Source organism: Felis catus, chromosome A3, assembly GCF_018350175.1.
Source record: "Felis catus isolate Fca126 chromosome A3, F.catus_Fca126_mat1.0, whole genome shotgun sequence".
In the NCBI taxonomy this organism is placed as follows: Eukaryota; Metazoa; Chordata; class Mammalia; order Carnivora; family Felidae; genus Felis; species Felis catus.
In genome coordinates this window covers 64,939,172-64,966,945 of record NC_058370.1, presented here as the reverse complement: position 1 = coordinate 64,966,945, position 27,774 = coordinate 64,939,172, and the positions used below count along the sequence as shown (strand labels likewise).

At 44.2% G+C, this 27,774-nt stretch overlaps 1 long non-coding RNA gene across 7 annotated transcripts in view; it reads left to right on the top strand.

The window, feature by feature from the left end:
• Positions 1-3,370: 3,370 nt before the first annotated feature.
• Positions 3,371-27,774, top strand: part of LOC111559811 — a 48,650-nt gene continuing 24,246 nt past the window's right edge. For 3 of the 7 annotated variants that reach the window (XR_006595529.1, XR_006595528.1, XR_006595532.1), the window contains exons 1-4: positions 10,166-10,518; positions 11,128-11,229; positions 15,568-15,815; positions 23,706-26,568. This is a non-coding gene — a long non-coding RNA (uncharacterized LOC111559811). Of the gene's footprint in view, positions 3,503-10,165; positions 10,519-11,127; positions 11,230-15,567; positions 15,816-23,705; positions 26,569-27,774 lie in introns of those variants that run through there. The other 4 variants (XR_006595527.1, XR_006595531.1, XR_006595526.1 and 1 more) reach the window with 4 other exon arrangements.

Sequence of the window (27,774 nt, the reverse complement as noted above, 5' to 3'; positions counted from 1 at the left end):
AGGAGGGGAGTGTCCACTGACCCAAGGAAGACATCTCAAGGTTTCTTTAATATAGACTGGCACATAAAAATGCATGTAAACAAGCAGTTTTTATTTGAACATTAAATTTTATTGGTACAGAGATGTGTTTTGTTATACTGGTGACTAATGCCTTTTAAAAATGAGATTTTGGAATGCCATTCTGCTTATGTAACAAGATAAGGAGCTTTTCGAACATTGTTCTGGTGCAAACCTCTGTAACAATAGCTGATTAACAACAAGACAACTCGAGGTGCCAAAAATATTTTCTGCAGAGCCCTCTATTAAGCAGAAAAAAGTTTTGGGCTTTTTTTCTTTAATGATATCCAAATAGTTTTTGTCTGAGAAACGTAGACTTCAAAAAGTCATCAGTGTGCAAATATCGGTGAGCAAAATATTTATTTGCATAAATACCGTTTTGTCTCTTTTTCTCTGTCTAATGGAGTCAGTGATTTATCTGAAAACATCTAGTTAAAGATAAACTTATCTGTGAGAGACAGAAGAGGAAAATCCAGGAATGAAAATTAGTAACCATACCAAAAGTTGCTTATTCCCGAAGAAAAAAATTATCGCAACACTGACTGTCTTAGGAAGTCTTGGTTATGGCTCACAGTCACAATTTACATTTTGTAGGAAAATGCTTTTTTTGTTGTTAAATTTTTTTAATGTTTATTTATTTTTGAGAGAGAGAAAGAGAGAACCCTCGAGTGAGCACGAGTGGGGGAGGGGCAGAGAGCGAGGGAGACACAGAATCTGAAGCAGGCTCCAGGCTCCAGGCTGTGAGCTGTCAGCACAGAGACCGATGAGGGGCTCAGAGTCACAAACCATGCGGTCACGACCTGAGCTGAAGTTGGACGCTTAACCCACTGAGCCACCCAGGCACCCCTCCCTGTAGGGAAGTGCTTTTTAGCCGGCAAATAAATTCCTGGACGTTGGCTATTATGATGATAACGATCGCATTTATGGGAAGTGTGCCTATTCACAGAAGCAACAGGAAATGCCCAGGAGGGAAAATACAGAGATACTTTCAACAAAGAAAAAAAATTTTTTTTGAAATAATGAATGTGATTGCAAATGAGTATTTCCCCAGGTTGGTCATTTTCTGACACAGTTAAGTATATGGACAGGTGAGTCCCTGGTCATATTCACCTGAAGCCTCGGGGTCAGCCTTCTTGGGCTCCGTGGGGCCCCAGAACCTGGCACCTTGTGGAGGTGTGTGTCATAGCATCTGTCCGGCCTCTGGAAGCTTTGGACTTGAGCCGTCAGGGAGGGTCTCCCCATGTTCACATTTTACAAGGATCCTAAGGTCTGAGGGCATGTATGTTGAAACAGAAAAGTGATTAGTTCTCATGATCATGAAGCAAACCTAGAACTTGTTCCATGGAAAAGAGTGGGCTTTTGACCCATCCTCCAAATTTTAAAGTTGTTGTAATTCAGGGCAACCTTGGTTCCCCCAGATTGTCTCTTATTTCTGAGTTGAAGTGATTACAGGCCTAATCTGCATTCTGTCCTGAAACAGAACAAAACATCCTCTGTCTGTTGTACAGTGGGAAGCTCATGGGCTTTGAGCACTGACAACCTGAATTTGAACCTGGGTTCTTAGTAACTGTGTAACTTTGGGCTCATTTGTCTCCACTTCCGCACCTGTAAATGGGAACATGATACTTTCCTTTCGCAATAGCGTGAGGTTTAAATGAGACAATATATGGAAACTACCCAGCACATAGTAGACACCCAATAAATCCTCATCCCTCCACACTTCTTCAGCAAAGACCTTTGCTGCTTGGATAAATCCAAACTTTCCAGAGGCTGAGGGCTCGTGGCAGTTCTCATAAACTTACAAAAGATTTTCCAGGGTACTTTTGTGTTTCTGGATTGCTGACAATCCTAAGGGTAGTGTTTTGATGTTGAACCAGCTCTCAAGGTCTCTGCAGTTCTTTATAGGTAGAATATTGCCCTTGAGGGAGGCAGAGCCCAGGTTGGAAAGTCTCTGCAGTAACATAGAGACTTATGTTGCTGAGCCCCTTTCTAAAAGGAAAAGATGTTATACACACCTGTCTTTAACCCCAGGATCCTCCTGGAAGGAGGAGAGGAGTTCCATATACCCAGTCACTCTGACTCCTTGCTTCAAAGGGATGCTGTGTTAATGGTTGTGCTAATGGCAGAGTTTGTTGGAGAAAGATTCTTTCAGAGGCAAGGCATTCCCTGAACCCCACAAATGCCACCATGTGGAAGGCTGCCTGTTCCACATGAACACTGGGTGAGCTCTGGCTCTGCCACATAGTACAAGAAATAGTGGTCAGTGAACACAGTAGGGATTTTAGCCTGGCCAAATTCAAGGCCATTCATTAATTCAACAAGTATTTCCTGAGTACCTTTCCCTCAGGCTATATAGGTTTTGCTCATTGTTCCATAGCAACCACACCAAAGGACCCACTGTTTACATCAAGGTATTGATTCAGGGACCCATGGGTGGGTTTTCGAGAGTAGGTGAATCCCCTGAAACTGTGTGCCAAAGAGTACGCACATGTGTCTGTGCACTTCTGGGAAGAACATCCAGAACTTTCATTAGCTTCTCAGAAAGTTAGGAACCACCTGCTGGATGTGAACTGAATGCTCTCCTGTACTCAGCCAGCACCCGTAGGAATCTTGGCTCCAGAGTCCCTCCTGGGCCTCCAGATAGATAAAATATAATGACCAAGGGTGCGCTCGCCGTTCCCCAGAAGCCCATGCCAGGTGACTGAGCACCGAGTGGTATTGGCTGGACTGCCTTTCAGCCATTGCTACCTGGCCCATCAGAGGCTGGTCTGCATTCAGCTAAAGATAAGTCATTTCCAGCCATCTGGAACTAAGCCACATTCTGGGCTATAGCTACAGAAAGAGCACTGAGCTTGGCCATGGAGGGTTGTGCTCCAGGCTGTGCTTGACTTCTCCTCTCTGACTGGGACATGAACGCCTGGCTGCAGGGTTAAGTGTCCCTGTGTCATTAATGCACCCTGTACATTGCCAGGCACCCAGGAGGTGGTCGGCCCAGGTTCATGGAGTTGAAGTGAAGAGGGAGCTGATAATTCCAAGGGAAAATCAGACCACATAAATAACCATAATGCAAGGTAGAAAGGGATCCATTGCATGAGAGAACTGTAAGTCAGGGGTGTAGGGGCCGCAGCACAGGGGATGACAGGTGATCTTAGTGTAAGGGCTGGGTCAGTTGATGGGAAATCAGAGAAGCGTTTCTAATTTTTTTTTTCAACGCTTTTTATTTATTTTGGGACAGAGAGAGACAGAGCATGAACGGGGGAGGGGCAGAGAGAGAGGGAGACACAGAATCGGAAACAGGCTCCAGGCTCTGAGCCATCAGCCCAGAGCCCGACGCGGGGCTCGAACTCACGGACCACAAGATCGTGACCTGGCTGAAGTCGGACGCTTAACCGACTGCGCCACCCAGGCGCCCCCAGAGAAGCGTTTCTGAGGAGGAGACCTACAGGTAGGACTTGAGGGACAGTTGAAGGCAGACAAAGGGATATGCAGAGAACGGCATTTAAGGGAAGGGAGTGTCCTGGGCAGGAGAACAGAGGGTGGGGAGGTGCAGGACAAGAGCAAGCCTGGAAGGGAGTGGTCAGATTGGGTGCCTGCTGCTCTGGGTGCCCTCCTCACCCAAGGACTGAGCAATGGGCCTGGCTGTCCCCCTTGGCCAGGCCACTGAGCTGTGGCTGGGTCCTCAGGCCAGGGCAACCCGGCAATGCTCTGTGCTGTGCCAGGTTATGCTCCTTACAGCTAAAGCATCATTGGTCTCAGTGGAAGGTGCTCCTGCCTGTTGGTTCTCAGAGCTCACGTAGATCCCTATCGAAGGCAGGCAGGGAGCAGATCTACAATTACTAAGGCAGCGGATACTCTCTCCCAGGGGATCACATTTCAGCTTATAATGTCGTCATTTATAAGCCCTGTTCATCACTGGTAATGAAATGAAGCTGGGCAACATTAACTGCATTTGCGATAGGATTTTTTTTCTCCCCTTCCACTCTGCCCCTCTCACTTCCCTCTCCCACACTTCAGCTTATCTGTCTCCCACTGATCTCTGGCACTTTCAGTGTTACAACTCCTCACCACAGAAAGAACATTCTGGGAGGCCATAAATATTGGAATTGTTCCTTAGTAGCCTCCCCCTAAAAACTACTTTCAATATCTCACTTTAAATCCCCTTTAAAAACTACTTTCAATATCTCACTTCCTCTAGGAAGTCTTCCTGGATTGCCTTCCCCAGACACTTCAATTCCTTTATGATGGCCTTGCTATTTGTATAGGTGGTCCTCTTCTGTTGGGTAGGTAATCCTCAAGGAATGTTATAAATATTTCAGGCCCTGGGCCCTTTAAAGCATCCATTCTCTTGAATTATTAGCATAAAGAAAAAGTTAAGAGCATAGAGTCCCTCTTTTAATTTTTTTTAACGTTTATTTATTATTGAGAGACAGGGAGAAACAGAGCATGAGCAGGGGAGGAGCAGAGAGAGGGGGAAACACAGAATCTGAAGCAGGCTCTAGGCTCTGAGCTGTCAGCACAGAGCCTGACATGGGGCTTGAACTCACAAACCATGAGACCAGGGCCTGAGCTGAAGTGGGACGCTTAACTGACTGAGCCACCCAGGTGCCCCATAAGGTCTCTCTTTTAGACTGAGGACAAGGAAAGGAGGATTCTGGGGTCCCCTCTCTGCCTCTGTGTGGGAACTGTCTCCTCCATCTGCCAGGAGCTTTGGTCCCCTCTCTCTTTTTCTCTAGAGTACTTACCCAATGCTTGCTGGGGGGAAGGCTGAGCTGCATGGTGGGGGGTAGGAGGGTGGTGTGCATCCCAGGCCCCTCAGCCCACTTCTCTATAGGCAGCCAAGAGGACATCAGAGGGGTTTGTGGCCTGAAAGTGCCAGGGATCCTTTGTGCGGCCATGACCTGTTGCTGTGCTCAGCTCAGAGGCACAGTCCCTTAGGGAAAGTGTGGGACTTCCCTCTGCTTGGCTTTTGGAGACTGGTGGGGTCAGGACAGCCCCAGAAAGCTGTGATGCAGACAGTATGCCCTGAGTTTCCCTACTGTCACAGCATGCCTCCCTCCGGGTCCTGTACTTGGCCAGGCTGCCCCAGCCCCAGACCCTGGGTGCCCATGCTGTCCTGGCTGGGACAGGGAGATTATTCCAGATACAGAGAAGGGCTAAGCCAAGTTGGAGAGGCAGATTAAGTGCACTGACAGCTAAATATTTGCCTCACAAATTTAAATAGTAATTGCAAAGGGTGCAATTTCTGGCATATTGAAAATCTGCCAGTTACACAACTGTAACGTTACTCCTTTAAATGGATCCAATGAAATATAAATAGCACAGCAACTTGATACTCTCCATCATCTGTTTAAAAAATACCGAACAAGCTCTTCTTGACCAACAGAAATCTTCTGTTGCTCCTATTTCTCCTTGAATCCACATTTTCACTCCAATTTCCCCATAGATTTTCATCCCAATGTATTTGTAGACTTAACAGACTGCAGTAAAAATGTGTGTATGTATTCAAGCTAACTTGACAAATCTCCTGTGATCATAAGCTCCAGGTGTTAATAAAGTTTCTAGATTATCCATTAAAATAGTTTTTTTATACAGTTGACCAAAGTACTAGGAAATAGAATGCAAAATTTAATAAATATTGAACAAAACTACCATGTTACTGGAAATGCATCTTTTTAAATTTTAATTTCGGTGTAGTTAGTGTATAGTGTCGTATTAGTTTCAGGTGTATAATATAGTATAGTATAGTATAGTATAGTATAGTATAGTATAGTATAGTATATAGTATATAATATAGATTCAGCAATTCTATATATTATTTAGTGCTCATCATAATAAATGTACTCTTAATCCCTCTCCCCTCTGGCAACCACCAGTTTGTTCTCTGTAGTTAAGAATCTGTTTTTTTTTTTTTCTGGTTTGTCTCTTTTTCTTCCCTTTTGTTTTTTTGTTTCTTAAATTCCACCTATGAGTGAAATAATTTGATATTTGTCTTTCTCTGACTGGCTTATTTCACTTGGCATTATACTCTCTAGGTCCATGGATATTAGTGCAAATGGCAAGATTTTGTTCTTTTTTATGGCTGAGTAATATTCCACTGTATGAATATACCACATCTTCTTTATCCAGTCGTCAGTTGATGGGCACTTGGGCTGCTTCCATATCTTGGCTGTTGTAAATAATGCTGCAGTAAACATAAGGGTTCATGTATCCTTTCAAATTAGTGTTTTTACATTCTTGGGGTAAATACCCAGTAGTGGAGTTGGTGAATCGTATGGTAGTTCTATTTTTACTTTTTTATTTTTAAAACAATTTTTTTAACGTTTATTTATTTTTGAGACAGAGAGAGACAGAGCATGAACAGGGGAGGGGCAGAGAGAGAGAGGGAGACACAGAATCTGAAACGGGCTCCAGGCTCTGAGCTGTCAGCACAGAGCCCGACGCGGGGCTCGAACTCACGGACCGTGAGATCATGACCTGAGCCGAAGTCGGATGCTTAACCGACTGAGCCACCCAGGTGCCCCATATTTTTTTAAAGAAACCTCCATACTGTTGGGAAATGCGTCTTTTAATGACATAGGAAGGATTTTTTTTTATGCTTGCTCCTCTATCCAGGGATGAGCACCAATTATTGTTAGAAAGAGACACTGTTTAGCTTCAACTCTATTACTATTTTTCCTTTTTATATAGATGCATATGCTGAGAAAATGTGTCCACAAAAGTATGATGCGTATAGAGTGTTGTCATAGCGATGAGACTCAATTCTTCAAACACCTTCCTAGTTATATGCCAAAATCATATGGTGATCTATCATCAAAAATTATTTTTTAATGATCTTTTGGCTGACTATTTAATTAGACCCTCCATCAGTTGAGCTGAATGTGAAGAATGGAGAATTGACTACCTGGAAAAATTTATTCTTGGTCATTGCACTCATCCAGGCTTCTCAGTTTCTAGAAAGAATATCCAAAGGCTCTCCTCTCACTTACGGATGACTATTGATTGCATTCTGTACTGTTTCACATTAAAGCGCTTTGTTAAACCTGATATACTCTGAAAGCGTTCGGAAAATAAAAATATTGTTAATATACCTTGCTAATACAAAGTCTTTCAAATAAAAAATTCACATTACATGCATACACAGGCGTGCACACGCACGTAGACACACGCTCTTACAGCTGAATATCTATCTTATTCAATTTATGGGTTTTGTCCACCATTTAACTTAATTAGTAAAGCCAGAAGTCACAGTCAAAACCAAATGGCCAAATCAGAGTCTCAATCAGAAAAAAATCAGACTTCATTTTTTAATTCAAATAAGTATGTCGACACGCATCCTGGAGACAGTCTCACGTATGAATTCTATTTCTGGTAGAGGGCAAGAGCAGGCACAGAGGCTTGCCATGAGCTTGTCACCTGTAGGAAATAAGGTGCTGCTAGCTGGATATTTGTCCAAGGCATTCTCTTTGCTTTGCTTTTAGGGGGTCCTTTCTGGATGCATCCTTTGACGGTGGTCAAGGAATGGAAGAAATGAGGTTGTTAAATAAAATGTATCTTGAATTGTCCCTTTGTTTGATACCCTGGAGGTTTTCGTTGCCTGGGGACCATGCACCACAGGGATTAAGGCTCAGGGAGGGTGAAGGGAATCCTCATCTTTCGTGAAGCGGGACTTTGAAAAGCAAGTAGGAACGGAGAAACCACAGGAGGAGCCTTAAACCAGAGACATTCTCAGGCAAACCTGTTTTAGGAAAGATAGACGTGGGAGTTGGAAACTAAAATTAGATTTCCTTAAACTACCTGTGTTTACATGTCTTCTGGAAAGACGTAGGTTATCCGTGGCCATATATCATGCCTTGATTTGAAGACCACCAGACTAACCCAAAGAGTGACAGTGTGGCCAGACCCTCAGGAAGGCCACACTGTCCCTCACCTCTCACATCTGACATCACTCACCATTTATGGAGAGGCAGCACAGGACTGGATCCTGTGGGAAAAAGTACACTCTCGGGGCTCCTGGGTGGCTCAGTCAGTTAAGCGTCCGACTTCGGCTCAGGTCATGATCTCATGGTCCGTGAGTTCGAGCCCTGCGTCGGGCTCTGGGCTGATGGCTCAGAGCCTGGAGCCTGCTTCCGATTCTGTGTCTCCCTCTCTCTCTGTCCCTCCCCCGTTCATGCTCTGTCTCTCTCTGTCTCAAAAATAAATAAACGTTAAAAAAAATTAAAAAAAAAAAAGAAAAAGTACACTCTCTGCTCCTGCCCATCCTATAAGGAGTCTATTACAAGAAGTCACTAGAACCAGCTCACACTCACGGAGAGGAGACTAGCTAAGGACATGAATGCCAGCAGGCAAGGATCATTGGGAGCCATCTCAAAATCTGCCTATCATGGTACTTCGTGCTTTTTCTGACTCAGATGTGCATCCTGGCCGCTTTCTGGGAAAAGAGGAAGAGTCTCACTCCATAGCCTATAACAGAAGTAAAAGTTTTGAAAAAAAAAAATACATGTATAGAGATAGTCCCTACTGTGTTGTTGATAATAAACAAGAAACATTGCAGATGTCCCTTCAAAGGTCTAGGAAGAGCCTGTGTAGTGTGTAGCTCCCCCTTCCAACCCCAACCCCTGCTCAGCCCAATCACTTTAGGCCATGAGATAGGAGGGGTGAAGTATGAAGAGCAGAGCCTAACATCCATGGCCTACTCCACCTGACCCCTTTCCTTTTGCCTAAAGGAGTGTGCAGAGGCTGGGTGTGAAGGCAGGTGAAACCAGAAATGGGGGGCCTGCAGGGCCAGGGGAGTGTGAAAGGGCCATGGTAGCAAAGGGGACAAAGGACAGATTCTTTAGTCGTGACCTCCTGGGAGAAATAGGGAGACACTGGTCAAGTGGTCAAGTTTCAGTTTTGCAAGGTGGATAAGCTCTGGGGATCTGATGTCCAGCATGGTGGCTATAGTTAATAATACTGTACCCTACTGAAATTAGCTAAGAAGATAGAGCTTAAGTGTTCTCTCTCTCTCTCTCTCTCTCTCTCTCTCTCTCACACACACACACACACACACACACACACACACACACACACACAAAGAGGAGAGGAGAGGAGAGGAGAGGGGAGGAAAGGAACTGGTAACTGTATGAGTTGATGGATTTGTTAATTAGCCTGAATGTGGTGATTAGTTAACAATGCATTCATACACCAGATCATCAGGTTGTACACCTTAAAATTGTCAATTATACCTCAATAAAGCTGGGGAGGAAATGACCTCCTATCCAATAAAAAGGGAGGGAACTAGCTGCTCTCTTGTGTGCATGCTCTCTCTGTCTCTGACACACACGCAAACACACACAGACCATTTTATGAATTATAAATCTATCCATAAAATACTTGAATCCATATTTCTTCTAATTGCCAGCATTAAGAATTTTTTAAAATACTGAATATCCGTGTGTAATAGGATGAAATTCACATTGTTTTACTTCCTTCTACCTTTTCCCATCTATTTCTTCTGTGTGTGTGTTGTGTGATCTGAGATATGGGGAACCAATGTATTACTATTAAATTATGGGCATTTTACACCATATTCTCTTTAAAACTTAATTGCTGTTTACATGTTTTGAAGCTATATTGACATTCATCATTTAACCCCAGTCATATGCTTAAATATCTTCAATGCCTGCCAACACTCCTTCAGATTATAGCCTACCGATTCTTTGGCTCATTTTACTTCACCTCTCTGTTGGTTGGAGTGGATCTTAAAGCAATTTTCTCAGGAAAGATGTTCCCGAGAATATCTGAGAATGGTTTCTCTGAAAATTTCATATATGAATGATAAAATTGCAATGTGGCTAAGTTAAAGTGTGTTTCTCTTAAAACCTTGGAGATGTTGGGGCGCCTGGGTGGCGCAGTCGGTTGAGCGTCCGACTTCAGCCAGGTCACGATCTCACGATCTCGCGGTCCGTGAGTTCGAGCCCCGCGTCAGGCTCTGGGCTGATGGCTCAGAGCCTGGAGCCAGTTTCCGATTCTGTGTCTCCCTCTCTCTCTGCCCCTCCCCCGTTCATGCTCTGTCTCTCTCTGTCCCAAAAATAAATAAACGTTGAAAAAAAAATTAAAAAAAAAAAAACCTTGGAGATGTTATCTCATTTTTCTTTGTCATTTCTTGCTATTGTTGAGATGCTTGAAGAAGACTGTCTGATCTTTCATCATTTGATTGTAATAACTCTGCATTGCTTGTAGGATTTTTTTGTCTTTGTCCTTCTATTTCTAGATTCTTGCCAAGATAGGTCTACTTATTGCTCTCTTTGTTGATTTTTTCTGTGCAGTTGATTACATCATGTCCCCTCAAAATTTGCATCTACTTGGAATATCAGAATGTGACCTGACTTGGAAAGAAGGTCTCTAAAGACACAAGTGGCTACAAATGAAATCATCCTGGACTTAGGGCACCCTCAATCCAATAATTGGTGTCCTTATAAGGTAAGAACACATTGAACATACAGAGAGGAAAGCCAAGTAAAGACAGAGGCTGAGGTTGGAGTTACCCTGCCACAAGTCAAGGTTCACCTGGGGCCACCAGAAGCTAGAAAAAGCGAGGTTCTTCCCTAGAACCTTTGGAGGGGGCATAGTCCTGCTGACATACTGGCTTTGGACTTCCAGCCTCCAAAACTGTGTGAGAAAAAATTAGTGTTGTTTTCAGCCACCCGATTTGTGGTGCTGTGTTACAGGTGCCCTGGAAAACTAAAACCGGCTGGAATGCACGCGTCTTTTCAGTTTTTAAACTTTTTTGGGGGGGGGGGTCACTACTTTGATCAGCTTCTTCTTCAAGTCACCTATAATTCATAAGTATGGTTTCTGTTATCTGTCTTTTATACCTATTATATTCTCTCTTGTTGTTTTAATCTCCTTGTCTTCTCCCTCTGCATCCTGGGAGAGCCTCTTGAGCGTCGGGAAAAATTGCGGAAGACAGAAATGGGCAAAAGAGTCCGGGGTGTCCTTTTAGTGGAATGTGGGGTGTTGTACAGAGGACTCTTCAGGATTATTGGATCCACTGAGGTCCTGAATCTTTCATTATTTCTTTTTTTCTAGACTGTATTACAACCCTGTAATATACAGAGAACTGGTAGTCATGCAGATGGTTCTTGTCCGTGTGAATGGAGAAAGGAAGAGACCCAGTGAGGCAAGAGTGAGGTCTGAGCCCCTATGGGTAAGGGGGGGGGGTTCCCCAAAAGTGTGTTCACAGAATCCTGTTTTTTCCCCAACAACCACATTTTTTGTGGACTGGCCCTATGCCTAGTGGAATTCTTAATTTTTCTCCAGCATCACGATTGTCACTTTTAAGTGATTCACTGCATCTTAGTGTAGCTTAAGCATTTGCCAAGGTAGCCAAGGAAAAAAAAAAAAAAAAAAAAAAACTGGTTCCCGGAATTTTGATCTTTTTAATCACTGCTCCAGACTGGTTCTGGGAACTGAGAGGCACCATCTGCAAAAGGCTTTTGGAGGAAATGGGGTGGGAAGAGGGGTGGGTGGAGTGTTGTCAGGGAGAAGAATATGTCCCCAGATCCATTAGAGCAGTCTAGTCTAAGTTGAGTGCCACTTTGAGGAGAAAACCATTTTGTGGTGTCTTCACTAAGCCTAGATATTTTAACTTCATTTCCAGGTCCACACTTGCCGTTCCTTTCTTGATTTATTTTGTTTTTTTGGCTGTTGTAACAGGAAAATCTACTCCCTTTTCAAACAAACAGCACTGAAAAAGATAGGACCAGAGAAAGTTCTCACTTAAAGCGTCACCTCTCAGAAAAGAAGCTGTTTCCTCCACCCCCGGGCCTCTGGCTTAGTCCTCTCGTAGCCTGGGGCATGGAGAAAAGAAGAGGGACCTTGTACTCACAGATGAATACTGGGGTCAAGTTCTACCTTCTCTGTAAAGTCATCCCTGGCCACCAGCCCCCTGTCCTCTGTTCCCTCTGAGCTCCTAACTCACTCACTGTTCCACTCATTTTTATATTTAATTCCAGCCGTGGGTGAATTATATGAAGAATACCACTTTCCAATATGGAATTCTCATCTTCCCAGCTATAAACCCCTTAACAGCAAGGACCCTCCTCTGGCTTCCCTCTGTTCACCACAGCCCTAAGTGTGAGGTTGGACTCATGGTAGGAGTTTGGTAAATACTTGAGTTGACCTGAATTCAAGCCTGGACACTGGGGCAGATAAAGAACATTTAGATGTGGTCAGATTGCAGGCTCTCCTGGTGCCCTGTTATATGGTAGAGAACTATCCCAGTCCCCCAGAATGTTACCTTCAAAGCTTCCATATAGGGGCCTGGGACCGGGAAATCACGCCACCCTCCGTAGGGAGAATTGTCCGACCTGCTGCATGGAAATCCACCTGCAGAACCTTCCATGGTGCTTGCCAGCCCAGGCTAGCATCTTTTCTCCCCAATTCCTCTCTCCCCCTTTTCTCAAGTGAACGATTCCTCACTGCTCTCTGGCCATCCCCACCTCCTTCTCCTGTGCCTTCTCTGGATTTTGGCACATGCCTTGCATCATCTTCCCTCTCCTTCAGGACTGGGTAGAGGAGAGAAGAGGAAGTTTTCCTTTTCTCCTTGGGCAAAACATTCTGCTCTGTTCAAAGCAACAAGTTTTTTTTTAATTTAAATCCACGTTAGTTAACATATAGTGGAATAATGATATCAGGAATAGAATTCAGTGATTCATCACTTACATATAACACCCAGTGCTCATCCCAACAAGTGTCCTCCTTAATGCCACTCGCCCATTTAGCCCATCCTCCCATCCAACACCCTAACAGCAACCCTCAGTTTGTTCCCTGTATTTAAGAATCTCTTATGTTTTGTCCCCCTCCGTGTTTTTATGTTATTTTTGCTTCCCTTTATGTTCATCTGTTTTATATCTTAAATTCCACAGAGGAGTGAGATTGTATATTTGTCTTTCTCTGACTATTTTGCTTAGCATAATACCATCTAGTTCCTTCCACGTTGTTGCAAATGGCAAGATTTCATTCTTTTTCATCTCTGAGTAGTATTCCATTTTATATACAACCACATCTTCTTTATCTATTCATCAGTTGATGGACATTTGGGCTCTTTCCATACTTTAGCTATTGTCAAAGTGACAAATATTGAACTCAGTTTATAATGCACTTGTTTCACTGGTAAAGATATTGATTCATGTAATTCTGCTATAATCTGGGAATAGTTCTTGCGCCTTCTTCTGGGTTCTCTGTATGGCCTCTCTGGGTCTAAGGTGTCTGCAGTGTTCTGCATCTCCACTTTCTCTTTCCTTTGCCCTGGGTAGTTCACCCTCCTGTAGAGTCTCTGTTCTCCCCATCCTCTCCCTTCTCCTATTCAAATTGGTTCCTAAGGAAAGATCAGAGAGGTATGGCACTAAGTCCCAAATACAATGCTTACTTCCTCGTGGGGCAGGTAATGGAGAGGTCACATCAACTGACTAAATCCCATGGAGCAATATGAGAGACAGCATGGGGGTAAGGGTAAGAATAGGACCACTGTTTGGCAAAGGACCTCGCTAGTACCCCCAGAAATTCACGTACTTAGCCAAACACTCTTTTAGGTGCCCTGGACTTGCTTGGAATAGACATGGCTCTATCCAAGTCTGGAGTATTTGAACTAACAGTCTTACAACAGAATCAATGAGAAAATTCTAGAACTGAAAGGAAGGTTAGACAGCCTCTAGCCTGGGTGCCTCACTTTGCTGATGAGAAACCTGAAGCTCCAACAGAAATGATGAACGGTCCTTCAGTTTGTTAGGGCAGAGCTTGGCCTAGAGCCCTGGTTTCTTAATTCTTACCCCAAAGCTTGCTCATTCTTCTTCTTTCCCCAAGTTTCATAGGTATTGTTTATTTGTTTAAAAATTGTTTATTTTTAGAATCAGCTTTTCTAGGTCTACACCAAAAAAAAAAAATTGTCCTGTAGTCATCATTATTGAGAGAGTGCTAGATTTATAAAGTAACTGATTAAAGAATTGACATTTTTGCAGTGATGAGTCTTTCTCTCCAAGAACATGGTCTACCTCTGCATTTTCTCAGGTCCCTTTTTATGTTAAAGTGTTTAAAATTTTTTTATTATTTGATTATAGTTGGCACACAACCTTATATTAGTTTCAGGAGTATAGCATAGTGATTTGACAATTCTATACATTACACAATGCTCACACCACCATAACTATAGTTACTATCCACTCTACACGCATGTTAAGGTTTTCTTTATATGTTTCTTGCAAATTTTGAAAATTATTCCAAACCGTTTTGTACTTTAGTTGCTGTTGGAAATTCTCCCACTGTGTCTTCTGAGTGATATTTAAATGTAGAAAGGCTATTGTTTACTACATATTAATTTTGTAACAGGCTCATTACTCATTTCTCTTGTTTGCAATTAAGTTCTCTTAGGTTTTCCAGATACATAATCATAATAATTATACACTATAACCATGATAGGTCTATATATTATGATAATTTTGCCTCTTATTTTCATATTTTACACCTCTAACTTTTTTTCCTAATCCTAACTTCTTGCCTACTTGGATCGGCTCATATCTGCAGAGCTTTTTAAAGACTGATGCTAATGGGCATGCTTGTCTTTTTTTCTAACTTTAATGGAACTGCTTTTAGTATTTTCCTTTTAGAAAAGATGCTGACTTTTGGGAAAGATATATTTTATCATGCTAAAAAAAGAATTTTGTCTATTCCTCTTTTATTAAGACTTTTTTCCTTGGGGCACCTGGGTGGCTCAGTCGGTTAAGCATCCCACTTCAGCTCAGGTCATGATCTCACAGTTTGTGAGTTCGAGCTGCAGGCTCTGTGCGAACAGTTCAGAGCCTGGAGCCTGCTTCAGATTATGTGTCTCCCTCTCTCTCTCTGCCCCTCCTCCAAGCTCATGCTCTGTCTCTCTCTCTCTCTCTCAAAAATAAATAAACATTTTTAAAAAGACTTTTTTTCTTTAATCTAGAATGAGTGTTGAATTTTATTAAATGCCTTTTCAGCATCTATACAAATAATCAATTAATTTTTCTCCATAGATTTTTTTAATATTGTGAATCACATTAATGGATTTTCTAATATTAAACCATCCTTGCATTCCCAGAATGAATATCACTTATGTATGGGTATTATTCTTCACATGTGCCACATGAATCTGGTTATAAACAATTTACTTAGGAATTTTGCCTCAGTATTCATTTGTGAGGTTGGCTGGTAGTTTTATTTTTTTGTGTGCTGTGGTTAACTAGATTTAGGTATCAGTGTTGTGCTACTTCAAACAAATCATTTGTAAGCTCCAGCAGCCGGCCTGCAAAATAGCCTCCAATGATCCCCATGTCCTTGTATTTACCCCCTCACATAGTCCCCTGCTACTCTGTCACTGAGTTTGTCTGTGTAATTGGTAGCAAATGGCAGAATCTCACTTCAGGGATTAGGTTGTAAAAGACTATGGCTTCTGTTCTGGGTGTTTTTTGTTTGTTTTCTGGCTCTCTCTTGGATCACTTGCTCTAGGAGAAGCAAGCTGCCATGTTGTGGAGAGGCTTGTGTGTCAAGAAACTGCAGTTTCCAGCTGATAGCGAGAAACTGAGGACTGCCAACAGCCACGTGAGTGATCTCAGAAGCATCCTCTAGACAAGCCTTGAGATGATGGCAAGCTGTGGCTGACAGTTTGACTGCCACTTTATGAGAGAGACTGATTCAGATGGATTCCAGCCACGCTGCTCCTGGATGCCTGACCCACAGAAACTGCAATAACAAATGTAAGTTGTTTAAAGCCGCTGAGCTTTGCAATAATTTGTTATTCAGCATTAGGTAATGAGTGCATATATTTTCTTTATTTTCAGTTTTCCAAAGCAGTTACAAAGCATTGGACATAAGATTTGCTCTAGGGCTTAAGTAATAGATATACGTTAGTTCTGTGGAGATAAAGGAGAAAGGTATTCTAGGAGTAGGAATTAATGAGAAGAGATAAAATGTGCATAAGGAACAGATATCTACAGAACACTTTGCTAAACAACAGCAGAATACACACTCTTCTTAAGCGTACGTGGAACATTCTCCAGGATAGACCATATACTAGGCCTTAAAACAAAGCCCAATAAGTTTAAAAGGATTGAAATCATACAAAGTATATTCTCTGATTACAATAGCATGACTTTAGAAATTAATAACAGGAAAAAAATGGGGAAATTCACAAATACGCAGAAATTAAATAACACACTATTAAATAACCAGTGGATCAAAGAAGAAATTGCAAGGGAAATCAGAAGATACTTTGGGATGAGTAAAAAATGAAACAGTATGCTTAGAGGGAATTTTGTAGCTATAAAGGCTTCCAGTGTAAAAGAAGAAAGACCTCAAATAAACAACGCAAAATTGCACCTTAAGACACTGGAAAAAGAAGAGCAAATTAAACCCAAAGCAAACAGAAGGAAGGAAGTGTTAAGATTAGAACATAGGCTAATGAAACAGAGGATAGAAAGACAACAGAGAAAATCAACAAAAGTAAAAGTTGTCTCTTTAAAAAGATAAACAAAATTGACATGTCGTTTTATCTAGACCGATCAAAATTAAAACGAGAAGGCTCAGAATACTAAGATCAGAAATTAAAGAAGTGATATTATGGGCTGTACAGAAAAAAAAGGATATAAGGTAGCATTATGAACAATGACATAACAACATAGTAGATGACTTAATTGAATTGATAAATCCCTAGAAAGACACAAACTATCAAAACTGACTCAAGAAGAATAAAAAATCTGAATAGACCTAAAACAAGTAAAGAGATTGAATTAGTAATTTTAAAACTTCCCCAAAAGAAAATCCCTCGATCAGATGGCTTCCCTGGTGAATTCTATCACATATTTAAAAAACTAATACCAATTCTTCACAAACTTCCAAAAATAGAAGAGGATGAAACACTTCCCAACTCATTCTACGAAGCCAGTGTTACCGTGATACCAAAACCAGACAAAAACATTATGAAAAAAGAACACTCAGACCAACATGTCTTCGGAATACAAATGCAGAGACTGAACAAAATACTAGCAAATCAAATCCAGCAATATATAAAAAGGATTACACATCATGACCAAGTAGGATTTACCCCAGAAACGCAAGGTTGGTTTAACATCTGAAAATCAGTTAATGTAATACACCACATCAACAGAATAAAGGGAAAAAACTTTATGAGCATCTCAATAGACAGAGAAAAGGCATTTGATGAAACTTAACCCCTCTTCATGACTAAGATACCCAAGAAACCAGGGATAGAAGGCAACTTCCTCAATCTGATAAAAAGCATCTACAAATGTCCACATTTAACATACTTAATGGTAAGAGACTGAGTGCAACCTCCTAAGATTAAGAATAAGACAAGGATATCTACTCTCACCACCTATATCCAACATTTTGCAAAACATTCTAGCCAGGGAAATCAGGCAAAGAGAAAAAAAAGGCATCAACATTGGAAAGGAAGCAGACAACATGATTCGTATAGAGAAAACCCTAAATAAACTTGAAAAAAAAAAAAGAGAAAACCCTAAATAACCCATGAAATAACTATTAGTTCTAACAAATGAGTTAGCAAAGTTGCAGGATACATGAAAAATATACAAAAATCAATTTTATTTCTATACAGTAATAGTAAGTAAACTGAAAATAAGAAAAAAACTCCACTTAAACTAACATTGAAGAAATAAAATACTTAGGAATAAATATGACAAAAGAAGTACAAAAATCTATGCTCTGAAAACTACAAAATATTATTGAAAGAAATTAAAAAGACTTAAATTTATAAGTAGAAAGGCATCCCATGCTCATGCTCATGGGTGGAAAACATATTATTAAGGTGGTGTTACTCCCAAATTGATCTACTAATTCAACATAATCCCTATCAAAACTCCAGCTGATTTCATTGCAGAAATTGACCAGTTGATCCTAAAATTTATATGAAATGCAAAGGACCCAGATTAGCCAAAAATAAACTTGAAATTGAGGAACAAAGTTGGAAGACTTAGACTGCCAGATTTCAAAACTTACTACAAAAGCATACTAATCACAGTGGGGTACTGGTCTATGGACGGACATATAGACCAATGGAACAGAATTGAGAGTACAGAAATAAACTCTCAACTCTGGTCACTTGATTTTTGACAAGTCTGCCAAGATACTTAAATTGGGGAAAGAATTGTCTTTAAAACAATGTTGGGACCACTGGGTATCCACATGTATAAGAATGATGTTGAACTCCTACCTGATACCACATACAAAATTTACTCAAAATGGCATCAAAATTAAAACTTTTGTGCTTCAAAGAATACAGCTTCGAAAGTGAAAAAATCAACCCACCAAATAGAACATTTTGCAAATCATATATCTCATAAAGGATTTGTATCTAGAATATATGAAAAACTCTTTACAACTCAATAATGACAAGACAACCCAATTTAAAAATGGGCAAAGGATTGTAATAGGCATTTCTCCAATGGAGATATACCAATGATTATAAGCATGTGAAAAGATACTCAACGTCATTAGCCATCAGGAAATGCAAATCAAAACCACAATGAGATATCATTTCATACCATCTAGGATAGCTTTAATAAAAAAAACACAGATAATTACAAGTGTTGGCAAAGATATGAAGAAATCAAATCCTCATGTGCTGCTGGTGGAAATTTAAAATAGTATAGCTACTTTGGAAAACATTCTGGCAGTTCTTCAAGTGGTTAAACATAGAGTTACCACATGACCCAACAATTCCACTCCTAGGTATGTAGTGAGAAGTGAAAATATGTGTCTGCACTAAAACTTTTACATAAATGTTTACAGCAGCATTATTCATAATGGCCATAAAGTAGAAATGACCCCAATGTACATCAACTGACAAATCAATAAATAAAATGTTATATTTGTACAACGGAGTATTACTCAGCAATAAAAAGGAATGAATTACCAATGCATGCTCCAGTGTGGATGGAACTTGAAAAAATCATGCTAAGTGAAAAGGCAGTCACAAAGGACCACATAGTGTATGATTCCATTTATATCAAATGTCCAGAACAGGCAAATCTGTAGAGACAAAAAGTAGATAAGTGGTTGCCTAGGGCTGGAGGGCAGAGGGAAGGTGATGGATAAGAAATGTAGGGATTTTCAGGGGTACCTGGGTGGCTCAGTCAGTTGAGCATCTGACTTTGGCTCAGGTTTGTGAGGTTCAAGCCCCACGTCGGGCTCAGAGCCTGGAGCCTGCTTCAGATTCTGTGTTCCCCTCTCTCTCTGCCCCACCCCTGCTTGTGCTCCGTCTCTCTCTGTCTTTCAAAAATGAATAAACATAAAAAAGAAGTGTGGGAATTTTCAGGAGAGGTAATGAAAACATGCTAAAATGGATTGTGGTGATGTATGCATAGCTCAGAATATACAAAAAGGCATTGAATTGTGCTCTTCAAATTGTATAGTGAACTGTATAGCATGTGGATTATATCTCAATAGAGCAGTTTAATTTTTTTTAATTTTTTTAAATGTTTATTTATTTTTGAGAGACAGAGTGCAAGCCAGGGAGGGGCAGAGAGAGAGGGAGACACAGAATCGGAAGCAGGCTCCAGGGTCTGAGCTGTCAGCACAGAGCCCGACGTGGGGCTCGAACTTGTGGACCATGATATCATGACCTGAGCTGAAGTCCGACACTTAACCGACTGAGCCACCCAGGTGCCCCAAAAGCTGTTTAAAATTGTGTGGGGGGGAAATCACAGATCAGTTTGGGGTCCAGAGTGCACGTGTGAGGAGGGTGGCCTAGCACTGGCATAATGGAGACAAGGGTGGAGAAGTAGGGGGGGTCCCAACTTGGAGACTGGAGAAGTGCATTACTTGTCAGGTAAAGAAAAAAGTGGGACACTGATGGCAAACAGATTTTGTCTTAGATGCTATCCTTGGCCAATAGCCAGTAGCAGGTGGTGGCTACCTGCCGGGCTGCACTGAGGAGTCTGAGACGGAGTCTGGTTTTTTGGGAAAGGTACCATGGTTGGCTGCCAACGTCTGTCTGCGCAATAAGGACAGCTAATATTTCTTGAGTAGGACTTTGGGACTGAGCACTGTCCTAAGTACTTGATGTGCTGCATCCCATTTAATTCTCTTCAGTGTCCGAAGGTAGGTACTATCACTGTCTCCAGTTTATAAAGGAAGAAAATTCAGCCACACTGGCTCAAGATCACAGGACTGGGTAATGGCAGAGTCGAGTCAGAGCCTAGAGTTTTGATGCCAAAGTCCTCTGATGACTCTGAGCCGTGATGCCTTTCCCAAGAGCGTGGGAGCCTATGCTTTAAATCTGCCAGCTGGCAGAGGCCACCCTTCCTGGACATGATTAAAGATGTGTTTGGGAAGCCTCATCTGCTTTAAAATCTTTCCGAGGTCTGGAATCCCTGTGGATTTCACTCGTTGGGGCAGTGTTAGCTGTTCAGGGTCCCCTGAAAGGAATCACAGCTCATCGGTGTACATCTTCTGGGAATTTACAGTCAGTGGCTGACTGCAGGGCCTGGGGGAACAGAATTGCCAGGAAAATATCCCGGGGGGTATGGGGTAGGGAAAGCAAGTCATGGGGCACACACAGAGAAAACCCATCCAAACCCCACAATCACAACCTGCAGCATCCGGTGACTCTTGCTGAGCCCTTCCGTGTGAGGAGTTTCTAAGGATGCTTTGTGCTCGCATGTGACCTCGGAGGCTAGGCTAACGTCTCAGGAGGCTACAAGTGGGCATGAGTGCAGTGGCCTGGATGTGGGCGTGCTTGGCTGTCTTGGGTGACCTGAATGCAGAATGCCTTGTGTTTCAGGGGCAGTGGACAGTTTGTTATTTAAAAGGCAAAAGAAACTCACTGCCCTGACTGTGCTCACACAGGAGGTCACCTGAGACTGAGTTAAACTAGTCACCCACCAGACCTGGTACCCCATGGAGTTGCCTGCCCAGCCTTCCTGAGGTTCTTCCAGGGACAGTCGCCAGCCGGCTACCCCTGTCCCTGGTGGGGACAACCCCCTCCCCCCCACCCTCCCCCTGCCACCCTGACCAGTTGCTGCTTGCTCGGCAGTCACCTTTAGGAGAGATCTGGGCCTCTCTCTCCCTCAGAACAGAATTAGGCTCATGGACTCTGAGCCCTCCTCCCACCTCAAACCCAGACAGGCTGTCCTCCCGTGCAGAGGGTGGGTGGGGAGGTATCCTGGACGAACACAGGCAGATCTAGTGATGTGAGTGGAAGGGCGAGGCAGGAAGGCGTTGGTTGGCTGTGAAACAGGGAAGAATGTAAGTGGTGGGGCGTGGGGGGGGATGTGACCAAGTGCAAATGTGGACTATGTGGAACCTGGCAAGGACAGGTAGAGGTGTGAGCGGCCCCACACCCTGGTTTGCCCCAGCTTGTTCTGGCCTTCTCAGATTTCCCTACCCTCTTCTCCAAGTTTGCCTTCAGCATTAGCTGGGTTTACGTATCAGCTCTGTCACTTACCACTTGTGGGTCCTTGTCCTTGTCCTTGGGGAATTTGTCCTCTGAATCTCGGTCTCCGTGCCTATAAATTAGGTGGAATGACACCACAGCCTCCCTCAGGGTTGTTGTAAAGGTAAAACGAAGTGATGCGTAAAGCACGCAGCACAGTAGGTGCTCAATAAGTGTTACCTATCCTGTTACAGATATTTTTTAAAGTTATTTTTAACAGAACACAGCATTTACCATCTTAAACCATTTTCAAGAACACAATTTAGTGGCATTAAGCACATTTATAATGTTGTGCAATCATCTCCACTCTCCATTTCTAGAACTTTCCCATCATCCCTTGCAGAAACTCTGGGCATTAAGCAGTAACTACCCATTCTCCCCTTACCTCAGCCCCCAGCATCCTCTCATCTGTTCTCCATCACTAGGAATTTGTCTATTCTGGATATTCCATGTAGGTGCCATCATAGAGTATTTGTCTTTTTGTGACTGGCTTATTTCACTTAGCACAATGTCTTTAAGGTTGATCCATGTTGTAGCACGTGTCAGAATTCTATTCCTCGTTAAGGCTCAACGTCGTTTCATTGTATGGATATACTACATTTTATTTATCCACTTATCTGTTGATGGACATTTGGGTTTCCACCTTCTAAATGTTGAGCCTATTATACCCATCGTAGTCACTCCCTATGAAAAACTAGCTGAATGTGGGGGAACAGAGCACAGACCTTGGAGCCACACACACTGCCCGAGGCCCTTCCTTTTGCTTACCACCCTGGGATGGTCTTAACCTTTTTGTGCCTCAGATTTCTCATCCGTGAAATAGGGGCACAAGGGCCTCCCTGCTCAGGGCTTGTGTGAGGAGGAAATGAATCCGCACATGCTAAGTGACTCCAACAGTTTCTGGTACTGGGTTAACATTCAGGACAGTTGGGAACTGATGCCTTTACCAAGGCGCTGCACCCGAGACTCATCTTGATGGACTGGAGTTGTCTCTGGGAGTTGGAACCGGTGGCTGAAGGTGGAGACTTGCCAAATGGAAAAGTGCTAGAGGTGACAGAGACATTGGAGGTCACCTCCTCCAACTTCCTCCTTTGGCCACCGGGGAAGCCGAGGCCCAGAAAAGATGGGGCATGGCCAGAGTCCTGGAGGCAGAGCTGGAACCAGGTGCCGCTCCCAATGTCTAGGGCTTGGCCTTGGCTCCAAGTGTGGCCACACCAGCTCCCCTCCCCCAGCCAGGTCCCCCTCTCTAGACGCTTCCCCTCTCCAGAGGTCACACCAAATGGGGGGCTGCTTCACCAGCAAGATTCTGCTCCAATTTAGGGGACCTAGGGGCCCACCTTCCCTTTGACCTTAGCTCGGACACAAGGCCAGCTGCTGGCTGCACTGTGAACACCTGCCTTTTCTCTTCCCCACTTCTGCAGGGGGAGGGAGGGAGGATGTCAAAAAACTTTACCTGAGAGAATCTTTTCTGGCAGGGGCAGGGAGTAGGCAGGCAGGGACCCAAGCCTGGCCAGCCCAGGGGTGGCGAGACTCTGGTTGTTTTGGGATTAGGTACCTGCACTGGGCAGGCACATCTGTTGTTCAGCTGTTTGTGTTCTTTTGTTCATTTCGTTGATTTTTCTGCGAGGTTATTTTTAGAGAATTCCAGCCTGTCTGAGCTCTGCAAAAGTGGGGGGGGGGCATAAAGAGGTGCAGCCCACACCTGGGCAGGAGAACAAGGCAGACAAGGTGACTTGGTGGTGATGAGAACAAAAGAGGGGTGCCAGTGAGGACAAAAACTTCAGGGGAGGGAAAGGGACTAGCTACCGAACTGTCCCTTCCCCCCCTGGAAGGGCTTCTCCTGGAGCTGTTTGATGAAAGAATTTTTTTGTTTGTTTGTTTATTCAAAGGTGAAGTCCCATCCCTCACCCCCTCTTAAGGAATTCATCTCACATAATGAAGTTTTGCCCACCTGGGTGTGGCGGGGGCTCCATTTGGGGGGTCCATGATCAGGAGGGAAAGATCCGGAAGAGCTTAGTGTCAGGGCTGGGGGGTGGGGGAGAGGGAAGGGCACCACAGAGAGGGGGTTGCTGCGTGAGGACAGAACTAGAGCGGGAGGCAAATTTTGTATGACTCTGGTGTAAATCCTCGCTTTTTACTTGTTTATAATTTTCTCCTCTTTTATCCTAATCAGTGTGATGGTCATCGGTGGGCAGGAAAGATGTTTTCTTCAGTGACCTTGAAATGCTGGTGGCGTGGACTGGATGGTTGTGACCTAGCTCCTTCCTCACCTGCCAACCCTCTCTCAAGATAGATCCTGGGAGGCAGGAGTCGGACTCCAGCAGAGGGGAGGTGCGACGATGTCCAGGTGGGTCTGTGCGGGCATGCCCGGAGGAGGCTTCTCTAGGACAGGACATGGCTCACCTGGGCAGTCCAGGCTGCTGCAAGAACAAACACCCAGTGATGGGGCAGAGGGAGGAAAGAAAGGATCCTGCCCCTGATCCAGCAGCTGAAAGTGAGAAGCTGATAATAGCAAGGAGGCCTGAAATGCACCCCATGGTAATCAAGCCATCTGGCACAAGCCCGCTGGGAAAGGAGGCCACATCCGGCCTGCCAGGCCTCACTGTGCAAAGGTGGGGTGCAGCGGTCAGTGTCAGCAGCACGACGCCAGCCACCCTCTGGAGCTGGAGGCTGGGGGTGGGGGGAGTTCTCATCTCAAGGCCATGGGGCTGAGGCCAGTTCTCACCTGCCAGAGGTAGGGAAGGAGCGAACAGTCAAGGCCATCTGTTCCTGGCCCCAGGTCTGCACCAGGCTCGACTTTCACTGCGAGGAAGCCTTTGGAAACTGCATCCTGGACCTTTTATTAGCTCGGATGGTGGTTTTTAAGAGCTTTATGGATGCCTGAACACTAATAGTGAGCCCTTACCCTGCCCTCACTAAGTACCAGGCACTGTTCTGAGAGCTTTTGTCTCAATCACCTCACTGAGCGCTCATAAGAACTCTACAAGATAGGAGTTATCCCCATTTTATAGAGTGGGAGGGGAGGCCTGGAAAGGGGGCAGAGCTAGGAATCAATGCCATAACTCTGCTCCTGAGCCCCGCCCTTCGCTGCTGGGCCACACTGCCCTATTGTCCCAGAGCACAGGCTGGAGTGCAGATTCAGTCTTACTTGTCCACTGGGAAACCAAACGTCCTAGAGATGAGGCCTGTGGGTGATTAGCCAGGACAGGTGATAGCATGCCATCAGAATTGACCAGCCCCTAACTTAGAGCAGGCAGGGGGCTCGTCCAACCCCACCCCCTCCTAAGGTTAGTGCACCCAGATCTGGAGAGCTTTCCTGGGGTCACGCAGCGAGAAAATGATGACACAAGAATCCAAAGTTTTCTGACAGTCCCTTCAATTGCTGTGTATTATCTTTCTTTCTCTAGGAAAGTAAGACTATGCCCCTGCCCTGGCACCCCAGTCCCATCCACCTAAGCCCCCACAGTGGACAGCAGGAGTGTTGTTGGTGTCAGGTGGCAGTTATCTGCTGGAGGTTTCCTGAGGGTCAGGGAGCCATGTTGACCTGATCACTAGTTCCTGCCCGCCTAGGGAGCCCCCTCCATCTGGTAGAGAGGATTGAGAACTGGAGATGCTTCATCCCATGCCTCCTGGCTCTCCTCCCTCTTGGCTGAGGGCTGGTTGGTGTCTCTGGAGGCTGTTTGACCTGTGGGCCTTGCCCAGACCTCAGTTTGGGTTGCATTGGGATCGAGCCCCCGGCCAGGTCCCAGAGAGGAGTCTCAGGCCTGGAACCGAGATTGCGGGTTGGACAGGGCTTCACCAGGTAATCATTGCTGGTAATGGCAAAGGCTTTGAATGAAGTGTCCAAACTGGTTTAACACCCTTTTGGTATTTCTCTTATTTTGTGGATTTATATCATTCACCTACTAAGGACCTCTCTTACCTAATCTCTATTCCCTGAGGAATGAAAGAGTAGATAAAGTTTTTTGTTTGTTTTGTTTGTTTGAGGGCTGTACTCCTGTCTCCTGGGATGGCCTCAGCTGGTCCAGCTGAGGGGGGTCTAGCTGAGGGGGAGTCCAGCCCCAGGAGGGCCAGCTCTAGGGCTGCTTGGATCAAGGCCCAAAGTACCTTCAATGTTCCTCCTAAATCTGTGGTTCCAAGAATATTATTTAGCACCTACTGGCATTCCACCAACAGAAGATATAAGAGAAGAAACGTCCTTCGATTCCTAATCAAACAACATCGATGAAGCAATTAGTATATAGAAGGTGCTAGGCAAGAAGCATTCTAGTTTCCTGTTGTGGAGGAGTTTACAGTCTGAAAGAAAGGTAAGACACACGCACACGATGGGAAGTTCAGGATCAGAAAGAGAGACAGTGCAGAACAAGGGAGCAGTACCGCTTCATTGCCAAATGAAGGACCCAAGAACAGTTTTCATATGAAAGTGTTTCACAGAGTAGCTGATGTAGCAGGACTTATTCATAACCAAAGGATGCCAGCAAAAGACATGGCCAACATGAATGGCAGTATGAAGAATCAGGTCAGGAGTTCAGAGGAGAGAATTGGCTAGAATTGTTGGGGCTGGGTTTTGGAAGACATGAGCGTGTGGTGGGCATTTGCTGGGCTTTGGGTTTCCTGTGTGTATTCTCCCTTATTCTGGAGACTATCCTCATCTCTTTCTGGGAAGAACCCCCTTTCCCTTCATCAATCTAGGAAGTGTCAGTTGGGTTGCAGGTGAGAGCATCACACTCCTCCCCCATCACCCAACCCTAACATTGGTCCAGGGAATGGACCCAATGACAGCCAAGGAACACGTGCAACATGTGCTGGGGCCGTTAGGAGCGAGGAACATTCTCTCTCTCACTGGGCTTGAACCTGCAGTTCACTTTGCAATGCAAATCTCTTGCCACCAGAAGTGTAGAGTCTGTCTGCGGGTGGCACCAACATAGAGGAAGCAAGACCAAGAGGTGATCATCAGGTGCTTGTGACTTCTTGCAAGACCCTGGTTCAAGCCGTGCCTGAAGACGGACCTACCCTCTGGACTTTTCAACTGTATGGTCAGTACATTTCCCTTCTTCTTGTATGTACTTGGGTCCGTTTTCTTGAAACAGAAAGCATTTTGTTACAATGTAGGCCTTGAACTAGATTTGGGTGGATGGAGGGGAAGAGGGCAATCCAGGTCGACGGTGCCATATGAACTAGGGTGTGTTGATGAGTGTAAGGGTGTGGTGTCCATGGAGCTGTGTGGAAACTGCCTGAGAAAGAGGGTCTTGGTGGACAGCGTGCAAAATACCCTGTGAGACAACCTGTGTTTTCATTCTTCTGGGTGCATTGATCTATTTGGACAAATCCAGTGGGATTGCCAGGGAGTGGCACGTAATGGAAGGAGAGCAAGAGCTCTAAAAATAATAGAATAACAACAATAAACGTTTACTGAACACTTACTACATGCTAAGCATTTTTCCCACTTAATCCTTTTGACAGCCAGGAGGTATTATGATTTCTCTATTTTGCAGATGAGGAAATTGAGGCACAAGGAATTTGCCTCAAGTGAACCAGTTAGTAAGGATCAGAGCTGGGATTTTAACGGGCAGGAAGGCTGGATCCTGCATTCTTAACGTGCCTTCTTCTGCTTGTGGCCTCCTCTGTTGCATGTGGCCTCTGCCTTGGGGAAGAAAAGGAGGCAGCTGTTGCCGAAAGGGTCCATGGGACAACACAGAATTCGAGTTGTTTTTCCCAGAGCTGGCCCCAATTTGACGATTTGTTCGCTTTTGCTCTGTTGTTTTAAAAGTGTGCTGTTAGACAAATGCAGGCACTCTGCCCACCCACCCCCCCCAACCCCCCAACTAGCAACAGTCCTTGGGACCAGCGGATGACTCCAGGCAACTTCTCCTGGTCAGGACCGACAGCGTCCTGGGCTGGCTGACCACACTCAGAGGGAAGCAAGGCCCTCTGGACAATTCTTCCCTGGCCCTGGCTGCTCCCTCCTCCTCCCTGTCTCTTTCCGGCTCCGTATCTCCTTCCCTTGGATTGCCTCAGGAGAAGGAAAGAAGACATGTTTTTTAAAAAAGAAATTTAATGAAACCAAACACTTGTATTTCCAACTATTGACATTGGATGTGTGCTTCTCCAGCCCAGCCATTTGGGACAAGTCTTTAACCGCCTCTCTTCGCCCGACGGTCTAATGCAAACAGACCATAAAAAAATAAACTTCCCCCCCCAAATATTATCTTAGGCCTCATTTTATCATGCTTCCTTGAGCT